Raw genomic sequence first — 17,769 nt, 5'->3', positions numbered from 1 at the left:
ACCGCCCCCAACAATTATGTTTGTTACGTCACAGACCGAGGTTGCGCCCTAATTAATTATGAAACATTTTTATCACGCGGCGTCTCACGCAGCGCCTATAGCGGTAGCGGGGAGGATAATGGCGGGGGGGGAGGAGGGGGCGCGGTCCGTAGCGCTGCCGCGGTGTACGCGTTCCTGTCGGCCATCTTACACAGGGAAGAGTTTCCCGCTTTGGCCCAATCCCCGTGTCCCGTTTCTTCGTGGGGGTGGGGAGTGGGGAGGTGAAGTGGTGACGTGTTGATGACGCCCATCGCCGGCTTTGCCATTCACAGCGGCGGGCGACGCTTCCCTTGCGTAAGATGGCCGCCGGCGGCGAGTCGCAGGTTTGCGGTGGCGGCGTTCAGGGCGCACATGGGGCGCGCGCTCCCTTCACTCGGAGGCAGCGAGAGAGGCGGCCTTCGATAAGCTCCGATAAACAACACCCAGCTAAAGCAGCGTGTCTCCTTGCTGCTGCTGTGTTCGTTACGTAAGGGAACCGGCCGGCTTGGCTTCACCACCACCACCGCCAACAACAACAACCACCACCTTCAGTCGCGCGCTTCTCCTGCGAGGTTTCAAAGCTCCTGGGGGGCCTCTTTGCGGGCTCGCTCGCTCGCTCGCGCCATCGTCCATGGCCGTGTCGCGGGGAGACGTCGTCTACCAGAAGGGGCAGGTGATGGACAAGTCGCGCCCGCTCCTCCTCTCCCATACCCCCTCCTCTTTGTGCTCCACGTTTCCACTGCTGGACGAGGGCCTCTGCACACCCCGTGGGGTTTATTAACTTGACCATACTTCACCTCGCCTGCTCAGTGCGGGTTGGTGAGAGTAATGGGTAGCGTCAGTAGAGTCGTGGCTGTCGGATGCACTTCTTCTGTATGCTGTGCACCGCGAAGCAGAATGAACACGTTATTGACGTTATGTTATTGACGTTATGTTGACGTTATGTTATTGACGTTATGTTGTGTTATTGACGTTATGTTGTTGACGTTATGCTATTGACGTGTTGTGTTATTGACGTTATGTTGTTGTGTTATTGACGTTATGCTATTGACGTTATGTTGTTGACGTTATGTTATTGACGTTATGTTATTGACGTTATGTTGTTGTGTTATTGACGTTATGTTCTTCTTTGGTTCTTTCGGTAAAGTCACGTAGAATGAGAATAAAATAATAAATTGATAAAATAAAATAACACAATAATATTCTCACGACGTTTCGGCCACAACACAAGCGGCCTTCATCAGGTGAAGGGACGAGACTGTCTGGTAGGACAGCGCTGGAGTGAAAAAAGGCACGCTCAGATCACGACCTTTAAGCTGTGTCAGAAGAAACAAAGCGCCTTGACAAAGGAATTAGCATAGAATTTAGCATTGAAATGGCCGAGTGATTAGCTTGTGACTGGTCACAGAAATGGCTATGTTAAAGTTAAAGCATACACATCCGCAGAGGCACCCCTTGACAAAGGAATTAGCATATAATTTAGCATTGAAATAGCTAAGTTAAAGCATACACATCCGCAGAGGCACCCCTTGACAAAGGAATTAGCATAGAATTTAGCATTGAAATAGCTGAGTGATTAGCTTGTAACTGGTCACAGAAATAGCTATGTTAAAGTCAGAGCATACACATTCACCGAGGCACCTAGTATAAATCAAACAGGAGAATTTAGCATTGAAATAACTAGGCGAATTAAGCATTGAAATAACTGAGTGATTAGCTAGTGACTGGTCACAGAAATGGCTATGTTGAAGTCAAGGCCTACACATCTGAGCTATTCACAGTAACTGGGTATACAATACAATGTATAATGAATACTATATAGTGAAACGATAAAAACTAAAGTTTAAATTACCTTAATGTTATCAATAAACTCTATATTCTCCAATCAGCTAAGGTACCAACAATAAGTCGTTATATATCACAATGCTATATGGCGAAAAAATGGGTGGATTCTTACCCTCAACTTTAGCAACACGGATAGCTACGGGCCCCGTTCAGACGGACGAGTTCATCCAAGGTCGGAACAGAGGAGGGGGAAAGAGACAGCTGCGAGGCGCTATTATACTCCATTTTGTAAACCATACCATTAACCGTGGTGTGAGAGGTATTAAGAGTCAATGCTGGCAAAAGAGCTGCGGTCTGAAGGTCATCGTAAAATACAATTAATTAAGAACGGAAATGGTTTAAAACATCTTTCCAATGGTTACTAGGCCAGAATCCATCTTCTCGGTTGAAATTGTCTCTGTGCTTGTATATGTGAATGGCCTCATGAACGAATCTCTCATGGTAGCCGGTTGGTTTGCAAAGAACCTCTGTCTTGGAGAAGTCAATGTCATGTGAGCCCACTGAATTATAACAGTGATCTGCCACGGCAGAGGAGTTCGTCCTACCGTGTTTCAAGTCTGCTTTATGTCCACGGATGCGGTCCGAGATATGTCGTTTGGTTTCTCCAATGTAGCTACTACCACAGAGGCACTTTAGTTTGTAAACGCCCGGGTAACTGTATGTCTGGAACAGCATCTTTTACAGATGGAACTAGATCATGGATTTTATGTATTGTGTAGAATCGGACCTGGATCTTGTGTTTATTCAGAATTTTGGAGATCTTTTTAGTGACCCCTGCAATGTAGGGTAAGGTGATGGTTTTGAGTGGCTCCACAAGAGAATCCTTCATGATTGGAGTGATGGCTTTGCGGATCGTGTAGTCGGAGTAACCATTAGCCCTGAGAGCCTGGTGTACGTGCTTGAGTTCACTGGTAATGTGTTCCTGGTCGGAAATGCATTGGACTCTATGGTATAGAGTCTTGATGAGGGAGTTCTGGGATGGATGGTGGTGGGAATCCGGTTTCAAGTAAGCATCTGTATGGGTGGCTTTCCTGTAGACAGAGTGGCTCATTGAACCATCATGTCTCCTTTTAATTAAGAAATCCAAAAAGGGTAGTTTGCCATCTTTTTCGACCTCCATGGTAAATCTGATGGCTGGGTGTATGGAATTGATGTGGTCGCGGAATTGGTCTAGAGCAGGCTGGCCATGTGGCCAGATGACAAAGGTGTCATCCACGTACCTCTTCCATAAGGTCGGACGTAGAGTGGCAGTCTGGATGGCGTCAGTTTCAAATTTTTCCATGAATACGTTGGCTACAACCGGAGATAAGGGGGAGCCCATTGGGGTGCCCTCAGTTTGTTTGTAGAAAGTTCCATTCCAGGTGAAGTATGTGTTGGTTGAGCAATGTCTCACCAGGGGGGGGTACATCAGTGTGCAGTCCTTGATGAACCAGGTCTTCAATGATATCGATGGTGTCAGGTACCGGGACTTTGGTGAACAAGGACACCACATCAAAACTGACAAGCAGGTCGTCTAGGGACAGGGAAATGCCTTTGATTGTCGATACCAGGTGAGTAGAATTTAGTACCGCAGAGGTGGTTTTTCCAGTGAAAGGTCGCAGTATATCAGCAAGAAAACGTGCCAGTTTATAGGTGGGGGAGTTGATAGTAGAGACGATGGGACGAAGGGGTGTATCTTCTTTGTGTATCTTTGGAAGGCCATATAATCTTGGTGGTCTGGCAGCAGAGGGTTTCAACGAGAACTGTTTGGTCTCATCAATTAATGCTGTTGAATCAGAGATGATTTTGTTCGTTTTGGTTACCAGGCTGTTGGTGGGATCTCTTTTTATTTTTGTATAGCTGCCATCGTTGAGTAGTTCTTGAATTTTGTTATATTCTGTTTTGTCCATGATGACAGTGGCATTGCCCTTGTCGGCTGAGAGGACGACAATATCATCCCTCTTTTTTAATTGAGATAATTCAAAACGTTCGTCTTTGCTGATGTTGCTGGGTGGCAACTTAGCGTTTTTGAGTGGTACAGCGATTTCAGATCTTGCTACGTCTGCAGCGATGGGACTCAAGCCCTTGAGTGCAACGTCGACATGGGCAATGATATAATTAACCAGTAAGTGTCTCGGTGTGACAGCAAAGTTTAGACCTTTAGCTAAAACGGATTTCAGACCATCAGAAATGGAACTGTTACTGCGATTAATTACGACTTTGTTGACGTCTATCTTTTCGGTGTGTGGGTCCAATTTTTTTGCAGGAGAGGTGATTGAATTTGGAAATCAATATGTCCCTACATTTGGTCGACATAGTGGCAGCTGAAGAGGTAGTCATATTGTCTACATGTTCCCAATCCGATGTAGACATTGTTGCTGTCAATGTTAAGTGTGATTTGTAGAGTGTCTTGTCTAACTGATCGAGTTCGGTGCGTGTAAGTCTGATTTTTTCCGAGATAAGAGCGAAGCTAGTTCTAGCTAGAATTCGTTTTGCATTGAGAGAAGTTGCAACAGCAGAGGTTAGTGTAAATGCGGTTGGTATTACCTTAGAGTCGCGGCATCTCTTCAGAAAGGTGAGAGACTCGATTAGTTGATCCTTCTTATTCCAGAGTCTGTTGAATGATCTTAAGGATGTGTGAAATCCCTCCCCGTAGAGGCGGTTAAATTTCGATTTAAAGCTTTCGTGACTGCAAGGATTCTCTTGTGGAGCCACTCAAAACCATCACCTTACCCTACATTGCAGGGGTCACTAAAAAAATCTCCAAAATCCTGAATAAACACAAGATCCAGGTCCGATTCAACACAATACATAAAATCCATGATCTAGTTCCATCTGTAAAAGATGCTGTTCCAGACATACAGTACCCGGGCGTTTACAAACTAAAGTGCCTCTGTGGTAGTAGCTACATTGGAGAAACCAAACGACATATCTCGGACCGCATCCGTGAACATAAAGCAGACTTGAAACACGGTAGGACGAACTCCTCTGCCGTGGCAGATCACTGTTATAATTCAGTGGGCTCACATGACATTGACTTCTCCAAGACGGAGGTTCTTTGCAAATCAACCGGCTACCATGAGAGATTCGTTCATGAGGCCATTCACATATACAAGTACAGAGACAATTTCAACCGAGAAGATGGATTCTGGCTTAGTAACCATTGGAAAGATGTTTTAAACCATTTCCGTTCTTAATTGTTTTTTACGATGACCTTCAGACCGCAGCTCTTTCGCCAGCATTGACTCTTAATACCTCTCACACCACGGTTAATGGTATGGTTTACAACATGGAGTATAATAGCGCCTCGCAGCTGTCTCTCTCCCCCTCCTCTGTTCCGACCTTGGATGAACTCGTCCGTCTGAACGGGGCCCGTAGCTATCCGTGTTGCTAAAGTTGAGGGTGAGAATCCACCCATTTTTTCGCCATATAGCATTGTGATATATAACGACTTATTGTTGGTAGCTTAGTTGATTGGAGAATATAGAGTTTATTGATAACATTAAGGTAATTTATATTTTAGTTTTTTATTGGTTCACTATATAGTATTCATTATACATTGTATTGTATACCCAGTTACTGTGAATAGCTCAGATGTGTAGGCCTTGACTTCAACATAGCCATTTCTGTGACCAGTCACTAGCTAATCACTCAGTTATTTCAATGCTAAATTTGCCTAGTTATTCCAATGCAAAATTCTCCTGTTTGATTTATACTAGGTGCCTCGGTGAATGTGTATGCTCTGACTTTAACATAGCTATTTCTGTGACCAGTTACAAGCTAATCGCTCAGCTATTTCAATGCTAAATTCTATGCTAATTCCTTTGTTAAGGGGTGCCTCTGCGGATGTGTATGCTTTAACTTAGCTATTTCAATGCTAAATTCTATGCTAATTCCTTTGTCAAGGGGTGCCTCTGCGGATGTGTATGCTTTAACTTTAACATAGCCATTTCTGTGACCAGTCACAAGCTAATCACTCGGCCATTTCAATGCTCAATTATATGCTAATTCCTTTGTCAAGGCGCTTTGTTTCTTCTGACACAGCTTAAAGGTCGTGATCTGAGCGTGCCTTTTTCACTCCAGCGCTGTCCTACCAGACAGTCTCGTCCCTTCACCTGATGAAGGCCGCTTGTGTTGTGGCCGAAACGTCGTGAGAATATTATCGTGTTATTTTATTTTATCAATTTATTATTTTATTCTCATTCTATGTGACTTTACCGAAAGAACCAAAGAAGATGAATCCTTGCAGTCACGAAAGCTTTAAATCGAAATTTGACGTTATGTTGTTGACGTTATGTTATTGACGTTATGTTATTGACGTTATGTTGTGTTATTGACGTTATGTTGCTGACGTTATGTTGTTGTGTTATTGACGTTATGTTGTTGACGTTATGTTCGCACGGCACGCGTGTACAGCGCTGTCTGCGCGTGCACGGTTGGGCTTACATGCATTGTACAGTGACACTACAGTGCGGTGTGAATGAAGTCAACAGTGCACTACTTTGTGGCGAATCAACAGCGGTGGTCATATGCGAGTCGCCGCTCGCCGCCCTCGAAATGAGGAATTTCTACCACTGGCTCGGTATATAATTTCCTCTTGCTATCAGTTTCGACGGTGTACTTGCATTCAATTAACCTGCAAATTGCGTGTGTGTCAGCACTGTACGGAACTCGAGCCTTCACTCGTCCGCATTCACAGACCCGCTCTGGTACCAGCGTGGTGAAGTATGGTCAAAACAAGCGCCGCAATGCGCCGCGCCCTGGTACTGCAGTGGACGGACGTCACTTCTCTCGCACAGCGCTCCGGCTGTCGGGGAACGCCGTGGGTCTCGCCGCGTGCTGAGCGTGCCGCGTGCTGAGCGTGCCACGTGCGGCGTGTGCCGCGTGCTGAGCGTGTGCCGCGTGCTGAGCGTGTGGCACGTGCTGAGCGTGTGGCACGTGCTGAGTGTGCCGCGTGCTGAGCGTGGCACGTGCCGCGTGTTGAGCGTAGCACGTGCTGAGCGTGCCACGTGCGGTCGATGTCGACTCAAAAGGGTCGTGGTGGTGATGGTGGTGGTGGTTGTGTGCCCTGTGTAGAGTGACGATTCTGACATTTGGGACGACACAGCGCTCATCAAGGCGTATGACAAAGCCGTCACGTGCTTCAAGGTGAGTGTCTCAGACTCTGGCTGCGAGCTCAACCGGTCCTGGGCCTCCCCTAGGTCGACTCAGCCACAAATGTGGACCAGGCGCGGTGTGTAAACATCGCCACTGGGGAGACAAAGGCGGCCGGGCGTGGTGCTGACCACCCACCCCCTCGTGTGCTCTTCCGGCCTTTATAGGTGCTTGCCAACAGCACTTGCCCCAACAGTCTGTTAAGGCTATACGGGGGGGGGGTCTTTGTATCGCTTGTCTGTGTGTACTTGTGCACTTCGTATCTCTGTGTGCGTGTACATGGTTATATTTACACCTTGAGACGCAACACACCTGTTGCAAGGGATACCCAGGAAAGCCTGACAATATAACACACTTCATGTGTCACGTGCACCACCAGTGGTTACAAAACTAATTTCTTCACGGCTACATTTTTGTTCTCCTTCCCCCACACCTCCGATTAGCATGATTGGCTACGTACGATGCGAAAGAAATTCAACATGCGTACATCTTCGAGTACTGTGTTATCATTCGATGGTAAGCGCCTTGCTCAAGTTGATTTGACTGTTTTTGTCTAAACGAACTTCCTCACCAGGCGGCGGAGAATGTGCACAGTGATGCGTGTGCAGGTTGGAAACATGTCGGCTACAAATATGAATGGGGAAAATGGGCACACAGTGGTTTGACAGCATTGTTGCTAACTCAATAAGGCTGCATTATGCCTAGACTAGTTATAATAAATGGCACTCGACATTGTGCCATAGCAAAGTGACGTAGGATTTCTAAGAGCGCGCTTTTTTGAGTCGATGAGCCATTTTAAATGTCATGTAATGGCGTACATTCATACGCAGCGGGAATTGCTTCTAAATCCTCAAAATTATCCCAGAAAGTCACTCAAATTTGGTCGCTTGGTAAACCCCCAAAAATGCCTCTAAATCGAGCAACAAAATTGCTGAGTTGGCAACACTCTACGAGCCGTTCCAAAGTAGTACGTGTATGTACAGAAGCAGATCGAGACACCCGGTCCTACACGTCTTAGAGCAGGGGTGGGTTACCTACGGCCCGTGACTACGTCAGTGTATATGGCCGTGGCCACACGAAACCCAACCAACCTCAACTAACCGCCCGTGTTCTTTCAGACAGCGCTCAAAAATGGCACCGCCACTTGCAAGAGCCCCAAGACCTACGGGGAGACAAAGTCCGTGAGCAAGCGGGCGAAGACACGGAAGATGGCACAAGAGGAGCAGCGTGTCGCCCTCCGACAAGGTAAATATCCTGAAGCAGAAGATTACTGGTGCTCTGGATGTGGCTGTCACGTTTATTTGCAAATGTGATTTATAACTTTGACCATTACCTGCGTGATGTTAATAGTTGTCCGCTTTGTCGTGTCTGCTGTCCAACCTATATTGGTCTTTCACCAATATTCTTCACAGGCCACCGCTGCTGGTGTTTGGCATTGTAGTGCTGCAGGGAAATCTCAGGGAGAAGGTCCATGAGGTTTGCTTCTCCTGACAAGCAAATAATTTCATGAAACCTCCTTTGCCAGTATTAAATTATGATAATAGGGTTTTCCCCTTTCAGTTTTATTGCCAGAAAGGGGAAAGCCATATTATCATAATCAAATTCTTCTTTTGCGTAGAAACCCCCCATGATTTCGTGAGAGAGTTGCTTCTGCCGAAATCCACTCTCAGTCTGTTTAGGCTCCACCGTGTGAGCCATTTGGAGTTGTAGCCAGATGCGAGCTCAGTGTTAATGTGCCATTTTATTGAGAGACTGCTACCGTGTGGTGTTATCTCGGTGTGGCCTGGGACTGTTTTGTTGTTTTTTGCTGCCTTGCCCAAGCTTGATAAATCGGACTCCCGTAATTAATAAATTTCTTTGTTTATATTTAGTGACTTGCTAACCATTTTCTTTATTTTTCACTCCTATCATTTCATTTGTATTGTTTGCTGTTGTACTTTGCTGAGCTCCCCATTCTGGACCATCTGTGAAAATGAGCTTCATAGCTCATCGAATTCTTCCAGTCTAAATAAAGATTCTCATGTATGTATGTTGAATTACTTTCGCACAATATTCTTGGTTCTTTCGGTAAAGTCACGTAGAGGGGAAATAAGAAAATAATACAAATAAAACACTAAAATTCTCACGACGTTTCGCACCGTACATAGCCAAACGCGCTAGTCAGAGGTGCAGGGGAAGTACAAGAAACTGAAGACAAAAAGCAGTTCTAAAGAAATTAGTTTTCAGTCTAGATGTAAAAGTGCATAGCTCCAGTGCCTTCTTAATATCGGAAAGAAAGAGCGTTCTAGATGGCCGCAGAAGCGAATCTGAAAGTGCACAGTGAAAAATCGAGCCAAAAGTTTGATGGTTAGCCAAACGGTCCCTTTGTGTGTTCCCCGCTGCGACAACACTGAGAACAAGGAACACAAATTGTACGTAAGCATACACAGTCCTGCGGATGGCAATTTTCCTCAGCTAAATGCCGATGTCGAGGTCTTCCAGCCACGGGAGCTCTTCAGGAGAGAGTTAATGCAGTTTTACTTTTCTTCCGTTGGTGGAGCGCAGACTACAGCAGTTTACTTTGTGGAGACTCGAGGCAGCCAGGCGTGGTGCTGGCCGCATCGCCGCCTTGTTGCGCCATGCCGTCCTCCGTAGGTGTGCCAACAGCGCTTGCTCCAGTGGCACGCGTCGGCTAGACGGGGTCAATCGTTGCCCATCTCTGTGCCAACCTCTCGCGTGCCAGTGGAGGCCGGGCGACCTGTGCCAGGCTGCTTGGTCCGAGGACGGCGTGGTCTACGACGCCACGATCAAGTCGGTGGACGCCAGCGCCGGCACGTGCGTCGTGGTCTTCACGGGCCACGGCAACGAGGATGAGCTGAAGCTCGCCGATCTTCTGCCGCCAGCGGCGGAGTCTGCCGCCGGCGCCGGCGGAGAGAGCGACGCGGCCGCGAGCTGTGACGCCGACTCAGCGTCCCGGGCCGGCAAGGTGAGTCGGGGCGGCGGGGCTGTGATGGATTCGGATGAATGGATTCGTTGAGAGTTGAGCTGCCTTTCCTGCTCAAAACATGCAATGGGGCAAATGTTCATTTGCTGTGAGCCAGTGGTGCAAAAACCCGACCCCGCCTCCCCCAAGGCTTAAACTTGTAACTTTTCAAAACCAGTCCTGGGACCACATTGACCATCTTGCACAAACCAAAATGGCGATGTATGGTCAAACAACTCCCCCCCCATGACCCAATACGGCATGGTGAGACCTTCATCTGTCAAGAGGGTTTCATGAAGGGCTGTAAATTATGGCATAATTCTTTCATTGTGGTGGAAAGGAAGCTTTTGATACATTTGTGAAGAAAAGCAGCCTAACCCCTAAACGTTGGCAGCTACGTGGCTCTCGCCAGGACGTGGACCCAGCCCGATGTTTTATTCGGCCATGTTACCGAGGGTGGAGGTGAGGAGGTGCCCTTCTGTTGCAGCGTAACAATACGAGTAGGTTGATTAGCAAGACGAAGATTTTTTTCTGCGTGGGGAATTAAAGATGTGGAGCATCGTTGAACCAAATACATTGCATTTGAAGAGAAGTAAAACCATGAAGAAAACCCGTTTCATGAAGGCTATTTCGATCGATTTTTAAGTCAGATTACAAACTCGTCTGCCACGTGGTTTATAATTCAAGAAGATCTTTGTCTTTTACGTGTGCCATTGGAAGTACAGTGGTGGTGCGGTTCAGTGCACTACGCCCCGAACCCGGCAACTTGAGTTCGACCAATGACAGTGGCTAATATTTAATCTTTTGCTGTGCCTCCCGTAGGTTGCCTCAGCCTTAAATAGTCACCTGGTGCTGTGTGTAAATATCCACATTTGAGGAAACAAGGGCAGCCAAGCATTGTGCTGGCCAACCATCTCCATCGCGTGCCGTGCCGGCATTAATAGATGCTCTCAAACAGCATTTGCCCCAACAGTCTGTTAAAGGCTATGCGGGGGATCTCTGTCATTGTGGAAGTACATGCTGTGCCAACAATGCAGTGCGTAGTTTCAAGGCCCATATCTAATGTTATGTAAATACAGATATTACCTCTTTAGAACGAACCACTAGCGAACCTGGAATGAAAACTTAAACTGGACCTTGAGGAAACACGTGACAGCGTCAATGTGTCGCTGTGTATTTGTAATGGTTTATTTGAACAGGCATCCTAAACAAATGCTAAATTAAAACATGACATACAGGCAGGTACATGTGTACATTATTCATAGAATACAAAAGAAAAACCCATCAATGATTGGATGCTTGGCAGCGAGCACGATCGTTATATATGTAGGGTGGCTAAGGTAACCCGGACGCTGTGTGGAAGTATGCGAATCGACACGAGAATTAACGCCACTGCAGCTATGCTCGTAATAAACGGGCTGTCGTTATGAGCATGGTCCGTTATACGAGGTCAAGCCGTAGTCATTTAAGGAATGCAGAATCGCGCGAAAGCGTCTCTCCGATGTGCGTTCCCGTGTGTGTGCCGACGCCGCAGGAGAGTGCCCCCTCCGCCGACGACTACGAGATGCCAGGCAGACCCAAGGGTGGGCACGGAGCATGGAAGAAGGGTCACAAGCAGAAGCAGAGCGTCCCACCGTGGGCCTACCCGTCGCCACCCTTGTCCCATCCTCCCCCCTTCCCTGGCTTTCCACCTTACGTGAGCACATTCGCCTGGTGGGACACTTGAACGTTGCCGTGTGTGTCATACGAATGAGCGAGTGTTGTTAGGCGAGGAATTAAAAGCGATTGTTACATGCCGACTAGAGCGGTTAATCGATCGGCAGGTCGCACATCGTGGGGGAAAGCGTGTGAAAGAGTAGGCCAAATACCCCCTAAAGCGGCTCTCAGTGTTACCACGTGATACATTACTCACAATACCCCCACAGTGTTACCACGTGATACATTACTCACAATACCACCACAGTGTTACCACGTGACTAGACTCAAGGTAACGAAAACAAATCGGATTCATTTATTTTAACGAAACTTTATTTTGAGTTGTATTCCCCATACAGTATATTTTTTACAGTGTTACAGGCAAATGTACAATTATTGTTATTTTTATGCCTAACAATGCTTCCCTTTTTTGTTTAACCATAACACATTTTATAACACTTACAGGTATGTGCATTTAAATACACTTAATTATCGCGTCTTGACTTACGAACCATTCGACTTATAAAGGCTGTTCAGGAACAGAACCCATTAGTAAGTCAGCCACTTGTGTGTGTGTGTGTGTGTCCATGTGTGTGTCCATGTGTGGGGAGCAATAGTGTAGCGGTTAGCGCGCTGCGCTATGAACCTGGCGACCCGGGTTCGATTCCCTCTCACGGCCAACACCAGTGACGATTATCTGAACCGGTCCCGGGCCTCCCCTAGGTCGACTCAGCCTCAAATGAGTACCTGGTGCGGTGTAAACATCGCCACTGGGGAGACAAAGGCAGTCGGGCGTGGTGCTGGCCACCCACCCACTCGTGTACCATTTCGGCCTTCATAGGTGCTCGCTAACAGCACTTGCCCCTACAGTCTGTTAAGGCAAAACGGGGGATCTTTGTCTTTGTGTGAGGAGCGGTCGTGTAGGTTTTACGTTCTTGCTAACAGCCCTTGTCCAAACAGTCTGTGAAGGCTATGCGGGGGTTCTTTGTCTTTTGCCTTTGTGTGTGATGTTTTAATTCGGGCTTTTTAACTTTTAAAATGAAATAGTTGAATGAAAGAGGTTTCTGAGCCATAAAAATGAAAGTTTATTCGTCTTGGCAATGGCATTAGTGGCGGCGGTGTTGGCATCGTGGTGATGGCGTTGTTGGTGTTGGCGTTCGCGGCGTTGGGAGTGTCCGTGACATTGGTGGAGGTGCTGACGTTGACGGCTGCGGCACGAATCAGCTTCTCATTCTCGTGACGCAGCCGTTGATTCTCCTTCTCTACGAGCCGGCTCTCCTCATGCAGCATCTGTGGATGCAGCACCATCGCCCTCTCACGTGTATTTATCCTGTGACGAATGTGACGTCATCGCCGGATGTGATGCGGTTAGAATCCGACACCGGCCGGGCACGTTAGCTGACCCCCCCCCCCCCAAAAATGGGGTCTGTGACATCACAGACCGAGGTGCGCCTTATTTATTTATTTTAACTCAAGCGGTTTTTCGTGCCGTGCCCCTAGCGGTAGCGGGGAGGATAACGGTGGGGGGTGGGGGGACGGTAGGGGGGGTCGGGAGCGCTGCCGCGATGTACGCGTTGCTGTCGACCATCTTACACAGGGAAAAGTTTCTCGCTTTTGCCAATCCCTGTGTCCCCTCACGGCGTGGGGGGAGGGAGAGGTGAAGGGGGGGGGGCGTGTTGAAGACGTCATCGCCGGCTTTCCCGTTCACAACAACGGGCGACGCTTTCCTCACGTAAGATGGCCGCTGGTGACAATCGTTTGCGAGTTTGAAGTTGCAGGGCAGTTTTTTTCTCGTCGCATTCCAGCGCCTTTCTCTTCTTTCTGAGGCAGCAAGACACGCGGGCTTCCACTGCCAATAACCACCAATGACAACCAACTCACGTGTCTCCTTGTTGTTGTTGCAGTATTAATTACCTGAGGGACCGACAGCCTTGGCTTCTTCACCACCATCAACCGAGAGTGGTCTATGGGAGTCGAGTTTCTTCTGGTAGAGGGCACAGCTCCAGATTAGTTCGAGTGTAAAATAAAAGTTGCCTACAACGAGCTGGCTAAGTGCGTGAGGGAGGATGCACGACTGGAGAAAACAACTGGGAATATGCACAACTTGTGCGGGTTTCACGACGTATTGATATTTACGCCACCCAAAACAAAACCTTTCTTTTTTTATTTAAAGCTTTCGTGACTGCAGTGATTCATATTCTTGGTTCTTTCGGTAAAGTCACGTTGAAGGGAAACAAAATATGTATAAAACAATCAAAATTCTCACGACGTTTCGACCATAACAGAAACGGTCATCATCAGGTGTGAAAATGTTCTTGCCGTTGGTTTTCACAGCTGATGATGACTGCTTGTGTTGCAGTCGAAACGTCGTGAGAATTTTTATTGTTTTATATATATATTATTACTTTATTGTTTCCCATCAACGTGACTTTACCGACAGAGCTAAGAATATGAATTACTGCAGTCACCAAAGCTTTAAATCAAAATTCTTCTTTTAATTAACAATTAATTTCTCCTACACAACCAAGCCAGCATCAGGACTCAAGGTAACGAAAACAAAACGAATTTATTTTCATGTTACTTTATTTTAAGTTGTATTTACCATACAGTACATTTTTTAGAGTGTTACATGCAAATATACAATAATTCTTATTTATAAGCTTAACAGTGCTTCCCTTTTTTCGTTTAACTATAACACATTTTATGACACCGACGGATATGTGCATTTAAATACAGTACATTATTGCTTCCCGACTGACAAACCATTCGACTTACGAAGGGTCCTCGGGAACAGAACCCATTAGTAAGTCAGGCACGTGCGTGTGTGTGCGTCCATGTGTGTGTGAGGAGTGGTCGTGTACGTCATACGTCCTTGCTAACAGGCATTATCCAAACAGTCTGTTAAGGCTATACGGGGGTCCTTTGTCTTTTGCCTTTATGTGGGTGATGTTTTTATTCGGGCTCTTAAACGTGTCAAATTGAAGCGTTTACGAAAGAAGTTTCTGAGACATCGAAATTTAAGCTTCTTGGTCTTGTTGGTGACGTTGGCGGTGGGGGTGTCAGTGGCGGCGATGGAGGCGGTAGCGTCATCAGCGTCGGCGTTCGAGGCGGTGGGAGCGTCTGCGGCATTGGTGGACGATGTGGTGTTGGCTGTGGCAGCAAAGGAGGTCTCCTCGTTAGTCGTGATAACGGCGGTGGTGGCGTCATCGGCGTCGGCGTTCGCGGCGGTGGGAGCGTCGGCGGCATTGGCGGAGACGTTGGCCGTGGCGGCGTGGGCGGCTGCGGCACGAATCAGCTTCTCGTTCTCGTGACGCAGCCGTTGATTCTCCTTCTTTACGAGCCAGTTCTGTTCACACAGCATCTGTTGATTCAGCACCATTGCGTTATCCCGAAGCAGTATCTCTAGACGCAATGCCTCATTGTCTTTACGCGTCTCCGCCTCCCTGAACCTAAGGAATGCGTTGTCGTCTTCCACCGTGCGTCTTCTTTGACGCAGCTTCACGTTTTCCTCGCACAGCATGGTGCTGTAACGCTGGGTGTTGGATAGGTTACAGCTCCAACGTCGCCACAGGAATATCTGGATCACAGCCATCATCACTATCGCAACGGCCATGAGCTGCTGTGACACAACGCATGGCAAGGGGTCTATGTTGGGCTTTGTGACCAATGGAGTCGGGTAGTTGACACTGCCTCCTCCTTTGTAGTCAACCAGTCTGGAAAAGTGAATCAAGAGCAACGCGACAAACGGTATGACTACATGCAGGAGCAGCATCTTGCCACGACGTGTTGCCAACGCGAAGCCAGTTCGGGTGTGAAACTCGCGTGTGAGCGTCACGTGTGTATTAAGCCTGTGACGATTGCGACGTCATCGCCGGATGTGACGCGCTGACCCCGCCCCCAAATCGGATGAATGACGTCACAGACCGAGCCGCGCCCTTATTATTTATTTATTTGCCTCGCGCGGCGTCTCGCGCAGCGCCCCTAGCGGTAGCGGGGAGGTTTGACGGTGGGGGGGGGGGGGGGCAAACGGGGGGAGGTGGAGGGGCGTGTTGTAGACGTCATCGCCGGATTTCCCGTTCACCACAACGGGCGACGCTTCCCTCACGTAAGATGGCCGCTGGTGACAATCGTTTGCGAGTTTGAAGTTGCAGGGCAGTTTTTTTCTCGTCGCATTCCAGCGCCTTTCTCTTCTCTCTGAGGCAGCAAGACACGCGGCCTTCCACTGCCAATAACCACCAATGACAACCAACTCACGTGTCTCCTTGTTGTTGCAGTATTAATTACGTAAGGGACCGACAGCCTTGGCTTCTTCACCACCATCAACCGAGAGTGGTCTCTGGGAGTCGAGTTTCTTCTGGTAGAGGGCACAGCTCCAGATTAATTCGAGTGTAAAATAAAAGTTGCCTACAACGAGCTGGCTAAGTGCGTGAGGGAGGATGCACGACTGGAGAAAACAACTGGGAATATGCACAACTTGTGCGGGTTTCACGACGCATTGATATTTACGCGACCCAAAACAAAACCTTTATTTTTATTTAAAGCTTTCGTGACTGAAATAATTCATATTCTTGGTTCTTTTGGTAAAGTCACGTTGAAGGGAAACAATAACAATAATATATATATAAAACAATCAAAATTCTCACGACGTTTCGACTGCAACACAAGTAGTCATCATCAGGTGTGAAAACCAACGGCAAAAAACATTTTTTCAAATGTTTCTTGCCGTTTGTGTTGCAGTCGAAACGTCGTGAGAATTTTATTATATATATTTTATTGTTTCCCTTCAACGTGACTTTACCGAAAGAGCTAAGAATATGAATTACTGCAGTCACCAAAGCTTTAAATCAAAATTATTTTAATTAATTTCTCCTACACAACCAAACCAGCATCAGGACTCAAGGTAACGAAAACAAAACGAATTTCTTTTTATGTTACTTTATTTTAAGTTGTATTTACCATACAGTACATTTTTTAGAGTGTTACATGCAAATATACAATAATTCTTATTTATAAGCTTAACAGTGCTTCCCTTTTTTTGTTTAACCATAACACATTTTATGACACCGACGGATATGTGCATTTAAATACAGTACATTATTGCTTCCCGACTGACAAACCATGCGGCTTACGAAGGGTCATCAGGAACAGAACCCATTAGTAAGTCAGGCACGTGCGTGTGTGTGCGTCCATGTGTGTGTGAGGAGTGGTCGTGTACGTCATACGTCCTTGCTAACAGCCATTATCCAAACAGTCTGTTAAGGCTATACGGGGGTCCTTTGTCTTTTGCCTCTATGTGGGTGATGTTTTTATTCGGGCTCTTAAACGTGTCAAATTGAAGCGTTTACGAAAGAAGTTTCTGAGACATCGAAATTTAAGCTTCTTGGTCTTGTTGGTGACGTTGGCGGTGGGGGTGTCAGTGGCGGCGATGGAGGCGGTAGCGTCATCAGCGTCGGCGTTCGAGGCGGTGGGAACGTCTGAGGCATTGGTGGACGATGTGGTGTTGGCCGTGGCAGCAAAGGAGGTCTCCTCGTTAGTCGTGATAGCGGCGGTGGTGGCGTCATCGGCGTCGGCGTTCGCGGCGGTGGGAGCGTCCGCGGCATTGGCGGTGACGTTGGCCGTGGCGGCGTGGGCGGCTGCGGCACGAATCAGCTTCTCGTTATCGTGACGCAGCCGTTGATTCTCCTTCTTTACGAGCCAGTTCTTTTCACGCAGCATCTGTGGATTCAGCACCATTGCGTTCTCCCGAAGCAGTATCTCTAGACGCAACGCCTCATTGTCTTTACGCGTCTCCGCCTCCCTGAACCTGAGGAATGCGTTGTCGTCTTCCACCGTGCTTCTTCTTTGACACAGCTTCATGTTTTCCTCGCACAGCATGGCGCTGTAACGCTCGGTGTTGGATAGGTTACAGCTCCAACGTCGCCACAGGAATATCTCGATCACAGCCATCATCACTATCGCAATGGCCATGAGCTGCTGTGACACAACGCATGGCAAGGGGTCTATGTTGGGCTGTGTGACCAATGGAGTCGGGGTCGGGTAGTTGGCACTGTCTCCTTTATAACCAACCAATCCGGTAATGTGAATCAAGGTCAACATGACAAACGCCTTGACCCCAT

General features: G+C 47.6%; 1 long non-coding RNA gene across 1 annotated transcript; it reads left to right on the top strand.

The window, feature by feature from the left end:
• The first annotated feature begins 5,798 nt into the window (after positions 1–5,798).
• Positions 5,799–12,741, top strand: LOC142931341 (uncharacterized). The gene is made up of 3 exons (XR_012947333.1): positions 5,799–6,990; positions 8,115–8,241; positions 9,719–12,741. It is a non-coding gene; the product is annotated as an uncharacterized LOC142931341 (long non-coding RNA).
• Positions 12,742–17,769: the final 5,028 nt, after the last annotated feature.

The sequence above is a fragment of the Petromyzon marinus genome, chromosome 52 (genome assembly GCF_048934315.1).
Source record: "Petromyzon marinus isolate PM22_M1 ecotype Great Lakes invasive population chromosome 52, UKy_Petmar_22M1.pri1.0, whole genome shotgun sequence".
NCBI classification, from domain to species: Eukaryota; Metazoa; Chordata; class Hyperoartia; order Petromyzontiformes; family Petromyzontidae; genus Petromyzon; species Petromyzon marinus.
Note: the sequence above shows the minus strand (reverse complement) of the source record. Positions and strands in the feature narration are given on the sequence as shown.